This window comes from Benincasa hispida, chromosome 9 (genome assembly GCF_009727055.1).
Source record: "Benincasa hispida cultivar B227 chromosome 9, ASM972705v1, whole genome shotgun sequence".
Taxonomy (NCBI): Eukaryota; Viridiplantae; Streptophyta; class Magnoliopsida; order Cucurbitales; family Cucurbitaceae; genus Benincasa; species Benincasa hispida.
The window spans coordinates 85,844,432-85,860,257 of NC_052357.1; the positions used below are offsets into that span (position 1 = coordinate 85,844,432).

General features: G+C 39.5%; 1 long non-coding RNA gene across 1 annotated transcript; it reads right to left on the reverse strand.

The window, feature by feature from the left end:
• Positions 1-159: 159 nt before the first annotated feature.
• LOC120087075 lies at positions 160-15,260 on the reverse strand. Its single transcript, XR_005484412.1, has 3 exons — positions 15,134-15,260; positions 14,252-14,382; positions 160-746 (listed from the first exon to the last, which is right to left on the reverse strand). It is a non-coding gene; the product is annotated as an uncharacterized LOC120087075 (long non-coding RNA).
• Between the last annotated feature and the right edge of the window lie 566 nt (positions 15,261-15,826).

The following is a 15,826-nucleotide window of genomic DNA, read 5'->3' on the forward strand; positions in this document are numbered from 1 at the left end:
AATCTACTTAGGGTAATCTTTCGAGTTATCCAAGTATTTCATTAGGCATACATAAAACAAGTAAAACGAATGATTTAAATATTACTTAGTTCATGTTAGCTAGATGTTTCTCAACCCATGAAAGATTTAACTGCTCATAATGAATAAAGAGAATATGGATGAAAGTCAGACTAAATATGTATTCATTAAAGAAATGATTCTTTGCAATGTTAAACAATACAAATACGCTTTAAGATAAAGAATAAAGAAAGGGAGTCAAGCTGTGGTGCACAATTTCTTGTTTCCCTCGACTTCTGCAATGACTATTTTACTGTAGGTATGGAAAGATGGAGTTCCTCTTCTACTCCCACAGGAAACCAAAGCTTTCACTAAGGTTTTTGAATGGATGTAAGAGAAAGGGCTCATTTTGACAGAATTTGTACTCTTGATTCTTCTCTTGGCACATTCTTCCTTGCATGACGATTTCATCGCTATTTACAGACGATGAAGATAGCTTTTTTTCTCTTACTTATGATTCTGTTAATAAGGTACATTAAATTCCATACCATGATGCGTCGCTTGCTGCGCGTCAGAAGTTCATTGGCTCTACAATGAAGTTTTCTTATTAGCCACCAACTCAATCTTTGATTTGACCTCCACCGCCCAAGTGTCATGCCATGTCTCACCGTCTGGAGTCACTGACTCGCCTAGCTATGTGATCATGTACAAGCATTGAGATTTCTCATTTGACCGCATCTTCAGTCATTCTACACTTAAACAAAATGATTTAGCTTTAAAATAGATAGATTAGGCATTGAGTGCATGGGATCGCATGTTTCAATTATTTCAATGAATTTTCTTAGCAAATCGTCGCATTTTCAAATCTTTTTCCTAATTGTTTTAGATTAAAAAAAAAAGGCAGAATAACTTGTATTTCTACAAGTTATCAGTACATCCTGAGTCTAAAACCTAGTATTCCTCCCCAATTTCAATTTCCATGGCCTTTTGGTTGGATACTGCCAAGACCACAGTATATTCAAAGATATCATCTCTAACAGGTCCGTTGTTTCTTTCATGTTCCCTTCCTCTTTTATGATAATCTCATATAAAGTCTCTGTTCTGATTAGTGTCTTCTTTGTTATAGGCTTTATACCTTATGTTTTCATCTCTTCTGGAAGTTTTACCCCTCTCAGGAAAATTTCTTTTAAAATGTCATTCCTTGTGACATATTAAACACTTTAATACTATTCTGTCTTTATTCATCCTTTGGCCTCTGTTGTTGTAATTCCTCTTAGAATGATTTTTCCCTTTAGAGAAAAGAGATTCTGGCCTACTGTTAATTTTATTCTCTGCTTTTAGCTCCAATTCCTTGTTGGATCGACACCATCACTCAGCGGAAAAAATCAGGATCCATAAGCACTCTAATTCATTAATTTTGGTTGAAAAGAAACATGCTAAAAACAGAGTATAATGTGTTTCAAGAACATACCTTGGCCGAACCAACGAAATCTCCATTTCTAGCTATAAAATCCTCTGAATCCTTGTGTAGACCACCATAAGATCTTCCACACTATTCTCTTGGTGCTCTAGATTGAGTTGTGAGACTCAAAATAAGTTGGAATCAAAGGGAATATGGAGAAAGCTCACTAAACCAACCCATTGAAGAGCACCTTCTTCATTCGAATTTTTAGCAAAAATTCAGTCGGTTCATCCTCTCTTTTTCTTCACTCCAAACTCTTCAATATATTGCAGACTATCATGCAAAGAGATGTGCTACATGGAATGCAGTTCATGCTTGGAGTAAAACCAAAGAAGAGGTGGTGGGTTCCTTGTAAGCAACTTTGAAGATGACTTGAAAAACCCATTTTTCAAGTTTGTGTGATTTTTCAATTTTCAAAAATCCAAAATTGATTTTTAAATAATATTTTATTTCTAAAATCAAAATTTATTAATTTTCAAATAAAATTAATAAATAATTATTTAAATAATTTAAATAATTCTAATTAATTTAATATTCAATATTAAATTAATTTTTACACAAATTCATCTTCATATATTTAAATCATATTTAAATATATTTTCTGTTGGGTTTTATATAATCAATATACTTGTTATTAATCTCATAAATTGTACGAAAGTCTAAATCCAATAAACTAAGACTCATGACTATTGTATGAGTACTTAAACTTTATGTGGAGACATAATAGTAGATCAGGTTCGAGTAAATAGTCAAAATGATCTATGGTACATGAATGAGGTTGGGTACCTTATTCTAGTTACACCATTGGATGCGGCCTACTCTGTAGTTGTTACAAAGAGTTTTAAAGTGCTACATATGATGTGATCCTAATTCGTACATGTTATGACATGAGGAATGGGGACGTCCTATGCAATGAGTTTGCATAAGATCAGAACCAAGAAATAAGTCACTCTTACTTTATAACGTTATTTACTGTTTAAGACTGACTATTTCACCTAGATGACCTAGGTAACTCGATCTTAATCCTGAACTAACAATGAACTCCTGCTTATTCGGGACTACCTTTAGATTTGTATAGTTAAAGGTTGGCTCAACACCGCCGACTTAATAAGACTCCCATTTCAGGGGTAAGACCGGCTCAATAAGGTTTCTGGAGTTTACCTTGATATTGACCAACCGCACAAAAACCATCCGAAGGGGGACGCTCCTAGGGCGCCACGAGGTCGTGCAAAAAGATCTCACGGTGCAAACCAATAAAGGAGATCGCAGGACATGTTGACATACATCTTTTACCCACTTACTATAAATACTCTCTCTGTCCACCTTGATATTGACTCATGCAAACACCATCTGAAGGGGGATGCTCTCAGGACACCACGAGGCCAAGCATGAATCTCACGGCGTGAAACATTCAGGGAGAATGTGAGTGGAATTGACATATCATATACATCTTTTCCTCCCATTGAGTATTTTATAATCTAGGGTTTAGTTTACTTAGAAAAAACATGGCTAAGGATTTTAACTAAATGACTTTTTAGATTTTCCCAAAAGTAACTCTTACTTTGGAAAGTTTAGTTACTTTGGAAAGTTGAACAACTTTTGATCATCATCCATTAAACTCTTTAACGAAGTCTTTGATCAACTGTTACATGCTTGTAGCAAATCTATCTAATTTACCTTTCCAGGTAGGTTCTCAGGTAAGGGTGTTCCTTTTCTATCAGCTTAAATACCCCAACATAGACAAAATCCACCTTAGACAAAAGGTTCCTTATAGATAGATTTATTACAAATTTGATCTTTTATGGAAATCAATTTAATCCTATTAGACCAATTCAAAAGATTAAACTTAGGTATCTAATCTCATTAGAACTAGGAACTTAGAAAATGAGTTTAGAGGAAAAAAGTTTTCATAAGCATTTGAAAGTATGAGTTGAGAGAAGAAAGATTGTAGTAGGCTAGAAAACATTAGGCAATAGCAACGACTTTATAGTATACCACTCCGGGTATGAGGATATGATGGTTAGTCTTATCCTCATATAGTACATTCTAAGCAATTTTGTGACTGTCACCCTTGCATATAGATATAGGTGAGCGGTCACTTACAACAAGATAAACTAACAACGCAAACTAACTTACAAAATGAAATACATAAGATGAAAGCATGATAAAAGAGGTTGAGATGGGCATGCGGCCATGGGTAATAGGCCCTAGACAAGCATGACCGTGACATTCTCCTCCACTTAATTAGTTGACGTCCCCGTCAACTGACTCTGCTCAAACTCAACGACCTTTGGAACAACATTCTTCAGGTCTTTTGCACGCTCCCAACTGATTTCTTCGTCGGGGAGGCCTTTCCACTTTACCAAGATTTCTGTCAGCTTCCGTCTTGGTCTTCCAATACGGAGTGTACGTTTGTCTAGAACCTGTTCAACTTCCTTTTCAGTTGGATTCTTCATCATGACGGGTGGACGAGTCAGTACGTTAAGCTGCTCATCATTAAGGTCGGGGTGATAGTGCTTCAGTATATTCCCGTGGATGACAGAATGGATCTTCATCCATGAGTGTAACTGAACCCTATATGAGGTTTCCCCGACTTTCTCAATCACCTCAACCAGTCCTTCATATTTTTGTAAGAGGCGTTGGTTTCTATGGTCCTGAAAATGGAATTGTCTTGGTCGCAGATTAATCAGAACCTTGTCCCCAACTTGGAACTCGAGGGGTCTGTGCTTCATATCGGCTCACTTCTTCATTCTCTTAGACACTTCCTTTAAGTAGATGTATTCCATCTCGGAGGTTGACTCCACTCTATGGTGAAGTTATGTGCCTGAAAGCTTTTGCCTGCATAAGGGTGGTCCACCAGGAGTGGCATGAGTGGCTATCTACCACATACTATCTCGAAGGGCATCTTTTCGATTGAGGAGCTTTGTTGATTGTTAAAGCTTAATTGGGTAACATCTAACAACTGAACCCAATTCTTTTGTCGAGCGTCGATAAAATGATGCATATATTCTTTGAGCATGTTGTTAAAATGTTCAGATTGGCCATCCATTTGACGATGATAACTGGAAGAAATATTCAGCGTAGATCTCAATATCTTAAACAATTTCGTCCAAAAGGTTCCAATGAATCTTCCATCGCGATCACTAACGATGCTCATGGGAACACCCCATAATTTCACGATGTGCTTGATGAACAATTGGATAGTCATCATGGTCGTAAATATCATCGACATTGAGATAAATGTAGCATATTTTGAAAACCGACCGATAATAACAAGGATTGATTCAAACTCCCCAACCTTGGATAGATGGGTGATGAAATCAAGGGATACACTCTCCCACAATCTAGAAAGCAAAGGTAGAAGTTCCAACAAGCGCACTAATTTCGCCCTTTCGACTTTATTTTGCTGGCAAACAAGGCAAGTCTTGGTAAATTGCATGACATCATCTTGGAGACTCAGCCAATAGTAACCTTATTTTAACAGCATAAGTCCTCTACCAACCATTACGTCTTGTCTACGGCGTGCCATGACACTCTTTCATTAGTAATCTTCATAGCTCACCGGATCGAAAAATGTAAGCGATTACCCTTGGCATAAAGTAAATCGTCTTTGACCCAAAATTGGTGCCTTTTCCCTTCTTTAGCTAACTATATAATGGCTTTAGCCGATGTATCATTTGTCAAGTGAGCCTTAATAGTTTCGCGCACAATTCCACTCCGCAAACATGCATAGGACTGCATGTTCACTCTTTTGACTAAGAGCATTTGCCGCTTGGTAGCATTTACCCGATCTATGCTCAAATTAGAAATCAAATTCTATTAAATATTCTTGCCATAGTGCTTGCTTTGATGATAATTTTGGTTGGTTGAAAAAGTGGCAGATGGAGTTATTGTTTGTCTTGACCACGAATTTGGCCCCTAAGAGATATTGTCTCCAAGCCCTCAGGCAATGTACTACTACCAATATATTCTTTTCAGAGGCTATATCTTCTCTCCGCATCATTCAGTTTTCTGCTTTCATAAGCAATCGGGTGTCCGTCTTGAAGAATAACATCACCCAACGCAAAATCAGAAGCATTTGTCTCAACTTCGAAAGGTTTGGTCACGTTGGAAATTCCAAGAACTAGCCCTTCAATCATCGTTTTCTTCAAGCCCTCGAAAATGACTTGACATTCAGTAGTCCAACTCCAATGGTTGTCCTTCTTCAACAATCGATCAAACGTCCTGCCCTTCTAGAAAATCCTTCTACGAACCGCCTATAGTAATGGCTAGTCTAAGGAAGGAACGTAGCTCCGTCATAAATGTCAGCACCTTCCAATCTCATACAGCAACCACTTTTCCCTCTTCCATGCCAATTCGACCATACTCGATTACGTGGCCAAGGAAGTTTATACGCTTCTGGGCAAATGAGCACTTCTCTCTCTTTACGTATAGTCGGTTCCTCTTCAAGTTTCGAAGACTAGTTGGAGATGGCATCGGTGATCTTCCGTTGACACACTATAGACCATGATATCATCCAGATATATTGTGAGAAATTTGACGAGGTATTCGTGGAACACCTAATTCATCGGTGTACAAAAAGTTGTTAGGGCATTGGTGAAGTCAAAGAGTATCACGAGAAATTCAAAGGCCCCATATCTAGTAACACAGGTTGTCTTAGGTTCGTCTCCTTCGGTAATCTAATCCTAGTAGTACCCCAATCGAAGTTCTAATTTTGAGAAATATTTGGCGCCATGGAGGCAATCAAATAAGTCTGTGATGAAGGGTAGGTGGTACTTGTTACGAACAATGAGCTTGTTTAAAGCTCGATAGTCAATGCATAACCAAAGGCTTCCATCCTTCTTTGGAACAGCATAGAGCTCTATAAGAAGTTTTCACTGGTCTAATAAACCCTACGCTCAACAACTCATCTAATTGTTTTTGGAGTTCGACCAATTCTGGCCATGCCATATGATATGCGTTCTTAGCGGGTAGCTTTGTCCCTGGTAGAAGTTCAATCTCATGGTGGATCCCCCTCCATGGAGGTAAAGATTTGGGCAAACTATCTAGCATGACATCACGATACTTTTCCAAGACACACAAGACGTCTTGAGGGACCTTCTCTTCCACAGTTTTGACTGATTCAATCAAAATAGCCATGAACGCGGGTCGTCATGGGCAAGGCCCCTTTTCAATTGAAGGGCTGAAATCATTCTTATCCCATTCAATTGTTTGATATTAGCTTGAACTACGATGGGTGTAGACCTAGTAATTACTAGGCACTTGGCGAGGGGCATCAGTATAACTTTGTGTTCGAGTAAGAATTCCATCATCAAAACTTCAAAATCGTCCATCTTAACAATACGAAGTCGACAAGGCCTTTCCAATCCCCTAATTTCACTGGTGTTCTTTTTGCTATCCCCATAATAGGTAGGGCTGCGAAGTTCACGACTTTCATTTTTCCAGCGTCTTTTTCCCAGGGTAGGTTCAGACGACGGGCCTCCGTTTCAATCATGAAGTTGTGGGTTTGACTCTAATCGACCATGTTACCCTTGGCCAATCTCTGGTTGACCCACGCATCCACATACATGAGTCCTTTTTCTAGTGGTTCCTTTATCTCTCTCATATTCTTCTAGAGAGCGAACAAGAATTTCAACGCTCTCATCCTATGATTATCATTCTCTTCGACCTGTTCAGGTACAAGCTTAACCTTTTCGGCCTTATCTTCTGAGCCCGATGCTAGGGTGGCTTGGAAGGAATTAAAGGTCATTCGATTCGAGCATTCACCTGTTTTATGTGGTCCTCTACATATGTAGCAGGTCGGTGGACGATTATAGCCATTATACTGCTGTGACGACCCTTACCAATTGTTCCCAAATTTTTGTTGGAATGGCTTACGAACCCCACCTGTGTTCTTTTCTCCTGCCCCAGGCTTAGGAGGACTTGAACAACTATTTCTATTTCCTCCATTTGAGGAAGTTGGTTGCTTTCTCACGTCTTTTGAGTCTGTACTGAGGTCATATAGTTGTTCCGCTGCCGAATAGGCAGAAGAAAGATCTTGTACTCTCTATTCATACAGCTTCGTTTTTTCCTATGGTTTCAACCCTTCAACAAAGCAAAAAACTTTGTCTTTCTCGGACATGTCACATATATCTAACATAAGTCCTACAAATTGTTTCACATAATCTCAGATGTTGCCTGTATGTTTCAATTCTCAAAGTTTCCATTGGGCCAAAATCTCAATGTTCTCCGGAAAGAACTGTGAACAAAGTTCTTGTTTCAATTTATTTTAGGTATCTATCGTGCAACGTCTTTCTTGCATGTCCATAAATCATGATCTCCACCACGATTTTGCATTTTCAGCTAGATGCATGGTTATTAGTGTGACTTTCGACTCCTCTGTCACGGTGTTCATCACCTTGGGGTATAGGTCAAAAATAAAATTCTCCAAGGCCTTTGCATCCCACACCCCCACAGAAGGGTTTTGGTTCCGAGATCTTTATCCTATTTACTTGGATTGGTCCCCCAGGTGGGGCTTGGTTCCCTACTGCTCGGATAGTGAGATTCACCCTCGCACTCACATCTGCAATCTCGACTCTCACAATGTCGAGAGCTGATTGAAAATCTTCAAACAAATTAGTTACCATCTGAATTATAGCTAGGAGTCGTCCAATTCTTCAAGAGCTCCTCTATATGGGCAACAAAGCCCATTAAGCAATCTCCCCGCTCAAAACTGCCAAATCGTGCAGCCTTTGTTTCTAGGGTCTCAACCCTCATCATCAATTCTCTGACGAATAACTCGTCTAGGTGGCCAACTACCACATCAATTTCGTCGGCTATTTCAACAACTTTTTGCAATCAAGTTTCCAAGAAATGAATACTATCAGGGACTTCTCTTAGGTAGAGCATTTGCTCTTCCATCTCTACCAACCTATCCACTTGGGACTTGTTCATGTTCTTTGTCACCGACATGATTACTGATTTTTCCCTCTGTAAGCCAACTTGGCTCTGATACTAACTGTCACAATCGCACTTTCTGAAGCTTCACAAGCTTCACTTAACTGTCACAATTGCTCCCATTCACAAACAAGCCAGTCAATTCGAATTCAGATACCCAATGGCACACTAGGTGCCTCTCACAACCTCTACTCCCATTTTGGAGAAAACAGTTTTAGAAAAGGGGTATAGAGGAAAAAGGTTTTTGCAAACGTTTGAAAATATGAGTTGAGAGAAGAAAGATTGTAGTAGGCTAAAAAGCAATAGGCAACAACAAGAACTTTATAGCATACCACTCTGGGTATGAGAATATGATGGTTAGTCTTATCCCCATCTAGTACATTCTAAACAATTTTGTAACTATCACCCTTGTATATAGACATGGGCGAGCGGTCACTTACAACAAGATGAACTAACAAAGCAAACTAACTTACAAAATGAAATACATAAGATGAAAGCATGATAAAAGGGGTTAAGATGGGCATGTGGCCATGGGCAATAGGCCCTAGACAAGCATGACCGTGAAACCAGGCATGCGTCGTCATGATCGTACTTCTCTAACTATACGACATCATGATTCACACGCGATCATGGTCAGCTTTAATGGTCGCCTACTGGGCTTTATCGAGCCATTACAATGCTTACCGGGATAACTCAAGCAAGTATCAATCCAACCGGGAACTATCGAGTTCTGCTGATGCTTCAGGATGCCATTTCGAATGTTAGGATGTCATCCGCTTTCTCTTTCCTACTCTAGCACGCTTATCGAAAACCATCATCAAGCAACCTATAGGAAACTTTCCAACTCGGGACTTTCCGAGCATCCATGCATCTGGACATATCGAGACTTAGACCCTTTTTAGTCCTTATTGAATAAAAATGGCATACCAGGTGCTACATCGAACCTCCAGCCCATGGAAATAGGCGCATTGCCGACACACCCGTGTCATCCGACACTATCCATGAGATCCCATTCTCAAAGGAAGACACCAAAGACACTTGTCTTATAAGGTTCACCTACACTATGACACATGCATGTGTTATGGGGTAACTCACTTAGGCCACAAGGCCCAAAAATGGTGGAGAGCTGACAACATGCCTCCCTCTATAATGTATTCGGAACATTTTCCTCTTTGCCACCTATGCATATGGAATCTGACCAACGACCACTCACCAACATAGAGCGCCCATCTAAATTTCGATTGACATGAAATTCGATGTGCTTGCATATCTTATCAATATACATCTAACTTTAAAGTCGCTCGTCCAAACTCTCAACAGAATCTCACCTTCCGAAGTCACGACCTGAAGCCCCATCTGGCGCACATTGAGCTTGGCACTAACACCACTGATGACATGGTTGCTTGTCTTTCTGCCTAATGTTCAACATGGCATGCTTGCCCACTTATGTTGGTATATTGGATGATGCACCATCCTCCTCGATCATATCATGACACTTCTTTTGGCCCTCTGTCTTTGACATGTGTCGATACTCACGTGTCACCATTGCACTGTCTGCACAAGTGGGTTCACAATCTACTATCTCAAAGTTAGATTGTGACACTCTCCCCTACTTAAACTGTCATCGTCCTCGATGAGACACTTGAGGTTGCAATCCACTTTCATTCTCGTGGGATTATAACACTCTCCCCTTACTTAATCTCGACGTCGTCCCAATGATGATCCAAAAATGGGTTGGCTTGTTAACAGACTCGTTGAAATAATGTACGTCAGACCAAGTATGGAAAGTGTCAATACATATGAGCTATCCCATCCACCGGCCTCCTGCGTCCCACTCCAGGACTTGGCCTCCGAGACTCACAATATATGCATGGAAAAAGTTTTGGCATCCTCCCCCCTCCACTAAAAAGGATATCTTTTCATCCCACATAACTTGGCCATCATCAAGGCTATAACACACTCTATAAGCATACATTAAGATGCACCCCTCAAGGTGAGGCACGCAAGCCTATCACGGAATTTCACGCATCATGGCACCTACCCACATGTTTTCAAAGTTGAAAAACAAAACAAAACCCCCTCTTTCATTGGCACTACCCTTCAACCGACTCACTGGCCACCTCATGTGGCAACGCTGCGAAGATACTTCTCTTGCTCTTGATTCAACTTCTTTTCTTTCTTTGAATTATTGGTCATCTCCAACGCGCACTGGCCCAATAAACTGTGAAGCTATCCCATTTAGGCATGTGAAATGACTTAAGGGACACTATAGCTCCACACAAAAGGAGCATTCTCGCGGGATAACAACTCGTTCTTGTAAGTTACTTCCCAATCACTTGGCTCTACTAGCCAGGACGTTTGCCCATACAGACTTTTGATACACAAATGCACTTGAATTGTGCATGTCTCCTTGACCCCCGGTTCTTCTGCTTGCAACCATTAACACTATCCCTCTAATGGTAATGGTTTTTCCGAAGGCACCTACCTGGTACACCTTCTATACTTCTTCTTGCCAATGGAACAACCAACTCTTGGCAAAAGAGTTTGGTTCTTCTTGATGGGACGGATTTCTCTAAATGGCGAAATCTGACTTCAATCCACGTACTGTCTTTGATACTAACTCACATATGCCCTTCCAAACTGGCGCTCATGAAGCATCTATGAAGTCTTCAATTCAACCTTCGAGTTTATTTCTCTCTGTCTTATCTAACTCCACTAAAAAAGAGTGGCTTTGATACCAAATGTATCAGAGCCAACTTTTGCTCTAATACCAAATGTCACGGTCATACTTCTCCAACCATGCGGTACCATGATTCACACGATCATGGTCAGCCTTAAAGAAAACTCAAGTCCCAGTTCACTTTTTGCTCGATTTTTTGAAGCTTTGTCGGATCTTAAGCGAGGTTCTTTCATCCTCAACCGAACTAAGTTCATGTGGAACTAAACTTCCTTCGGCCATACACGTCACCCGTACGTGTATTTTTCCTCATGTGCGACTCTAATCAACTTGCCTCTACTCTAGGCCAAGTTCTAAGGCTCAACCTTGCCCCTATGTGAGGCTAAGGTCATCACAATACAACGTCGCATCTCTCTTCATCATCTTAGTTCCCAACAACACATCCTCAATATATCTACATCACTTCAAAAATTCATCGAGATGAGTTCGGACCCTTCGTTGAGCCAAGGCTTATAAAACTTCACCGAGGCTTATCGAGTGATTCAAACACTCATCAAGGCTTTTCGAGACATAACAATGCTTATCGGGCTCTATCGGCCTACTTTCAGTGCCTACCGAGCTTCTACTAACCTAATGGTCGCCTATTAGGCTTTATCAGGCCATTACAATGCTTACGGGGCAACTCAGACAAGTATCAAGCCAACTAGGAACCATCGAGTCCTACTGATCCTTCAGGATGCCATCCCGAGTATCGGGATGTCATCCACTTTCTCTTTCCTGCTCGAGCACGCTATCAACCACCCTGTGGACAACTTTCCAACTCGGGACTTCTCGAACATCGATCCATCTGGACATATCGAGAATTAAACCCTTATGAGTCCTTGTCGAATTAAAATGGCATATCGGATGCTACATCGAACCTCCGACCCATGGAAGGGGTGCAATGCCAGTACACCCATGTCGTCCGACACTATCCATGAAATCCTATTCTCGATGGAAAACACCCAAGACACTTGTCTTATAATGTCCCCCCACACTATGACACGCGCATGTGTCACGGGGTAGTTCACTTAGGCCATAGGGTCCATGGGTGATAGAGAGTTGACACCATGTCTCCCCCTATAGTGTATTTTGAACATTTTCCTCTTTGTCACTCAGGCATACGAAATGTGGCCAACGATCACTCACCAACGTAGCGCGGCCTTCTGAATTCTGATTGACATGAAATTCAACGTGCTTGCATATCTTATTAATATACAGCTTAACTCTAGAGCCGCTCGTCCAAACTCACAATGGAACCCCACCTTCCGAGGTCACGGCCAAAGGCTCCATCTGGCCCCATTAAGCTTGTCACTGACACCACTAATGACATGGTTGCTTGGCTTTCTGCTTAACGTTCAACATGGCATGCTTGTTCACTTATGTTGGTGTGTTGGATGATGCACCGTCCTCCTCGGTCGCATCATGGCACTTCTCTTGGCCCTCTGTCTTTGTCAGATGTGTCGACACTCACATTTCGCCATTGCACTATCTACACAAGTGGGTTCACTATCTACTATCTCGAAGTTAGATTGTGACATGCGTCAAGCATCGAGCGATAAACACGCACACACAAGGCAATGCATAAGAGGTGCAGCCTGCGCTCAACCTGCCAGCCACGAGCGGGCAATGCACATGTTGCACACGTGACTCATGAAGAATTGGAAAACTCCCCTAAAGGTGGGAAGATCATGTTCCACACATGGGATGAGGCTACACCAAAGGTGGAGACTTCCAAGGACAACTACCTACTAAAGTGGATTGTGGAGAGTGGTCCTAAAATGTAGGGTAGTGGTGTGCTATATATAGAAAGTGGGTAGTTGAGCTAAAAAGGGGAAGTAGTGGGCATGTCCCCTCCTTAAACGAAGGAGATCGTGTGACATGGAGGCTATTTTGTAGGATAGTGGGCGATTAACCTCCACTTGGGCTACTCCTCCACTAACTCCTCATTTGTAGGCTCCTCCCACCAATATAAATTATAGAAGGTTGGGGCTTGTCCAATAACTACTAGAACATTACTTGAGACTTCAATTGTGAAGCAGGTAATTCTCTTCATAATCCCTAGAGTTTGGTCTTGTAAGTAGAGTGCTTCTTGAGTGTGTACTGTGGTTTTCATGATATTTGATAATAAAGCATTATTTCCACAATCAAGTGTGTTCTTCTCTTCTCCCTCTCAAACGTGAGTCAAGCAAACAACCTACTCTAGGGTTCGTGAGCCTTAGTGGGTGTCTTTGGAAAAATTGGATCCAACTTATAGGCTAATCAAGGAGGATTCCTTAGTGTCGTAGGGGAAAAATTTTATCATATACGCATACTATGCTTCCATCCCGTGACACTTCTCATCTTTAAGCTCAACATTAACATGGCGAAGCAGCTCAAGTCACTCACCCCAAACTAAAGGAGAAAAAAGCTAACAACCAAAGTGTAAACAGATATCAAATTTAACAAACAATTGAAAAGAAATAGAGGAGGGAAAGAAACTAACAAAAAAAAACAATATGTCGTCTATTCTCCCGTCAATCAAATAACAATCACATTTCCTACACAAGTGATACACCTCAGCCTTTCAAATAGCCAAAATGTAATTAGGGCATTTCCACCCGTGTGTACGCTGAAACATTTTAAAGCAAATTGCACAACTCACCTCTAAAATATGGTAGTACTTGCTTATATCATCAAACTTCCAACTATTAAAAATTGAATCCTAAAATTTATAAAAGTTTTAAAATAGACCTTCAAACATGCGTAATTGTAGAAATTATAACAATTGTATATATTTGATGGTTCAATTTTTATCATTTGGGGGTCTCCAATTTTTACAATTATTGTAAGTTTGAGGGGTCCAATTTTATCACTTATAAAAGTTTGAAGGCCCAATTTTTATAATTGAAAATTTGAGAATATAATTACAAGTATCATCATACTTTATACTTCAAATGCGCTTTTTGCAATTTGCCTTACATTTTAAAAGACAAATAGCCTTTATAGATGCCCCTAACACTTTTCCGTAGGCGTACAAGTGCTTCAAACCACTATCGCACATACATAGAATAGGTCTACTAATTGATCAAAGACGGAGAAAAATACAACAAAACAAACAAAATCAGAGACAACGTTAGATGGGAACGGAGTGCATATACCACTTTTCGGTCGGCAAAGCAATTTCAATGCCATACCAGAAGCATTGCGTTGTGCCATTTAATTAACCAAAGCAATTTTACAAAGTACTCTCCTCCGGTCAAATACATTTCTTGTCCATGACTTTTATAATCTGAAATTATACAAATTTCTTATCAAATATCATACCAAGAGCACCACAATTTCGTTAGAACACATATAGTTATGACCTAACCTATTTGATAAATCAAAGAGTAGAATTCGGATACAATACATGTATTATTTCAAAATATCTCCCTGTTAGTGTTAGTAGCACTGCTCTAGAAATTAAATAAGATTTAAGAAAAACACATAAAGAAGCTCACAATTCTCTTTAGTTTCCGAAGATAATGCTAGACTTCCGATCCTTTATAATCAAATTCAAATATTTACGGAGCAGCGCATATGGTTAAAGCAATCAAGGGATTTTAATCTAATACCTCTTTGCGAATGCATATGATCCGAAAATACTAAGTCACTGTTATCGGTAAAGACGAAGAACTAATATGAAAAATATAATACTCCAAAATTTTCCTTATCTCAAATCACCAGTAAATTAAGAATATGAATGCAATTAGTTAAAGATAAAAGAAATGGAGTAACAGTAAATTGACGGGAAGAAGATTGTACTACTGGAATGGTCCGTATTACATTGGGTCATGATAGCAACAATAAAACCCTAGAAGTTCGAACCAGTGTATGAGTAAATCAAAAATCAAAACACAAAGCAGAAGATCCAACGCGAAAATTACCTCGGAAAGATATTAATGCCATAAAATGCAAAGAACTAGGCAATAATAAAACTCTAGAAGCAAACCCTATGACAAAGAATGAAGAAACTGAGAGACACGATGGAGAACTCTAACCTGGGGAAATGATACAACCATAAACGAAAGGTGAGCCTGAGATTGAGAGAGTGAAGTTCGGGCGAGAATGGATTTATGTAGAGATTGAGTCGCTTGCGAAATACGCTACCAGATAGCGGACTTTTTACGCTCCAAATGTCATGGGTCGTAACGGGTGGGTCTTTAGGTCCATTTATATTTTGTTTCTATGAAGCCCAATAGTATTATCGTCCGGCCCACTTAGAGAATAAATGTCTTGAATTTTTTTTAATTACAATCTGTAGGCTATTAATTAAGTATATAATAACATGTTTAAAATATTGTACATATAGTGATAGAGTCTGTTGTTGATAGTCTCAATCAATGATAGACTCTATCATTAATAGATATTGATCTTATTAGTGATATAGTTCATCACTTATAAACTCTAAAAATTTGATCTAAATTATATCTACTACTACTTTGAGTTTAATTGTTTTATATGCATGTACCTATTATTTTAACCATCCAAGTCATTTATCTTTTGATGTTTAAATATTAAATTATAAATTTTGAAAGATTGGATTTGAGGATGGCAATTTTTTTAAAGTTCAAATATCAAATGAAATATTTTGAAAGCACAATAATCAAAATGAGAAGACAAGACAAAACAAGAGGGAATTATTTGAGTAAATTGTTTGTCACTAAAGATTAAAATATTTTTAATGTCTATAT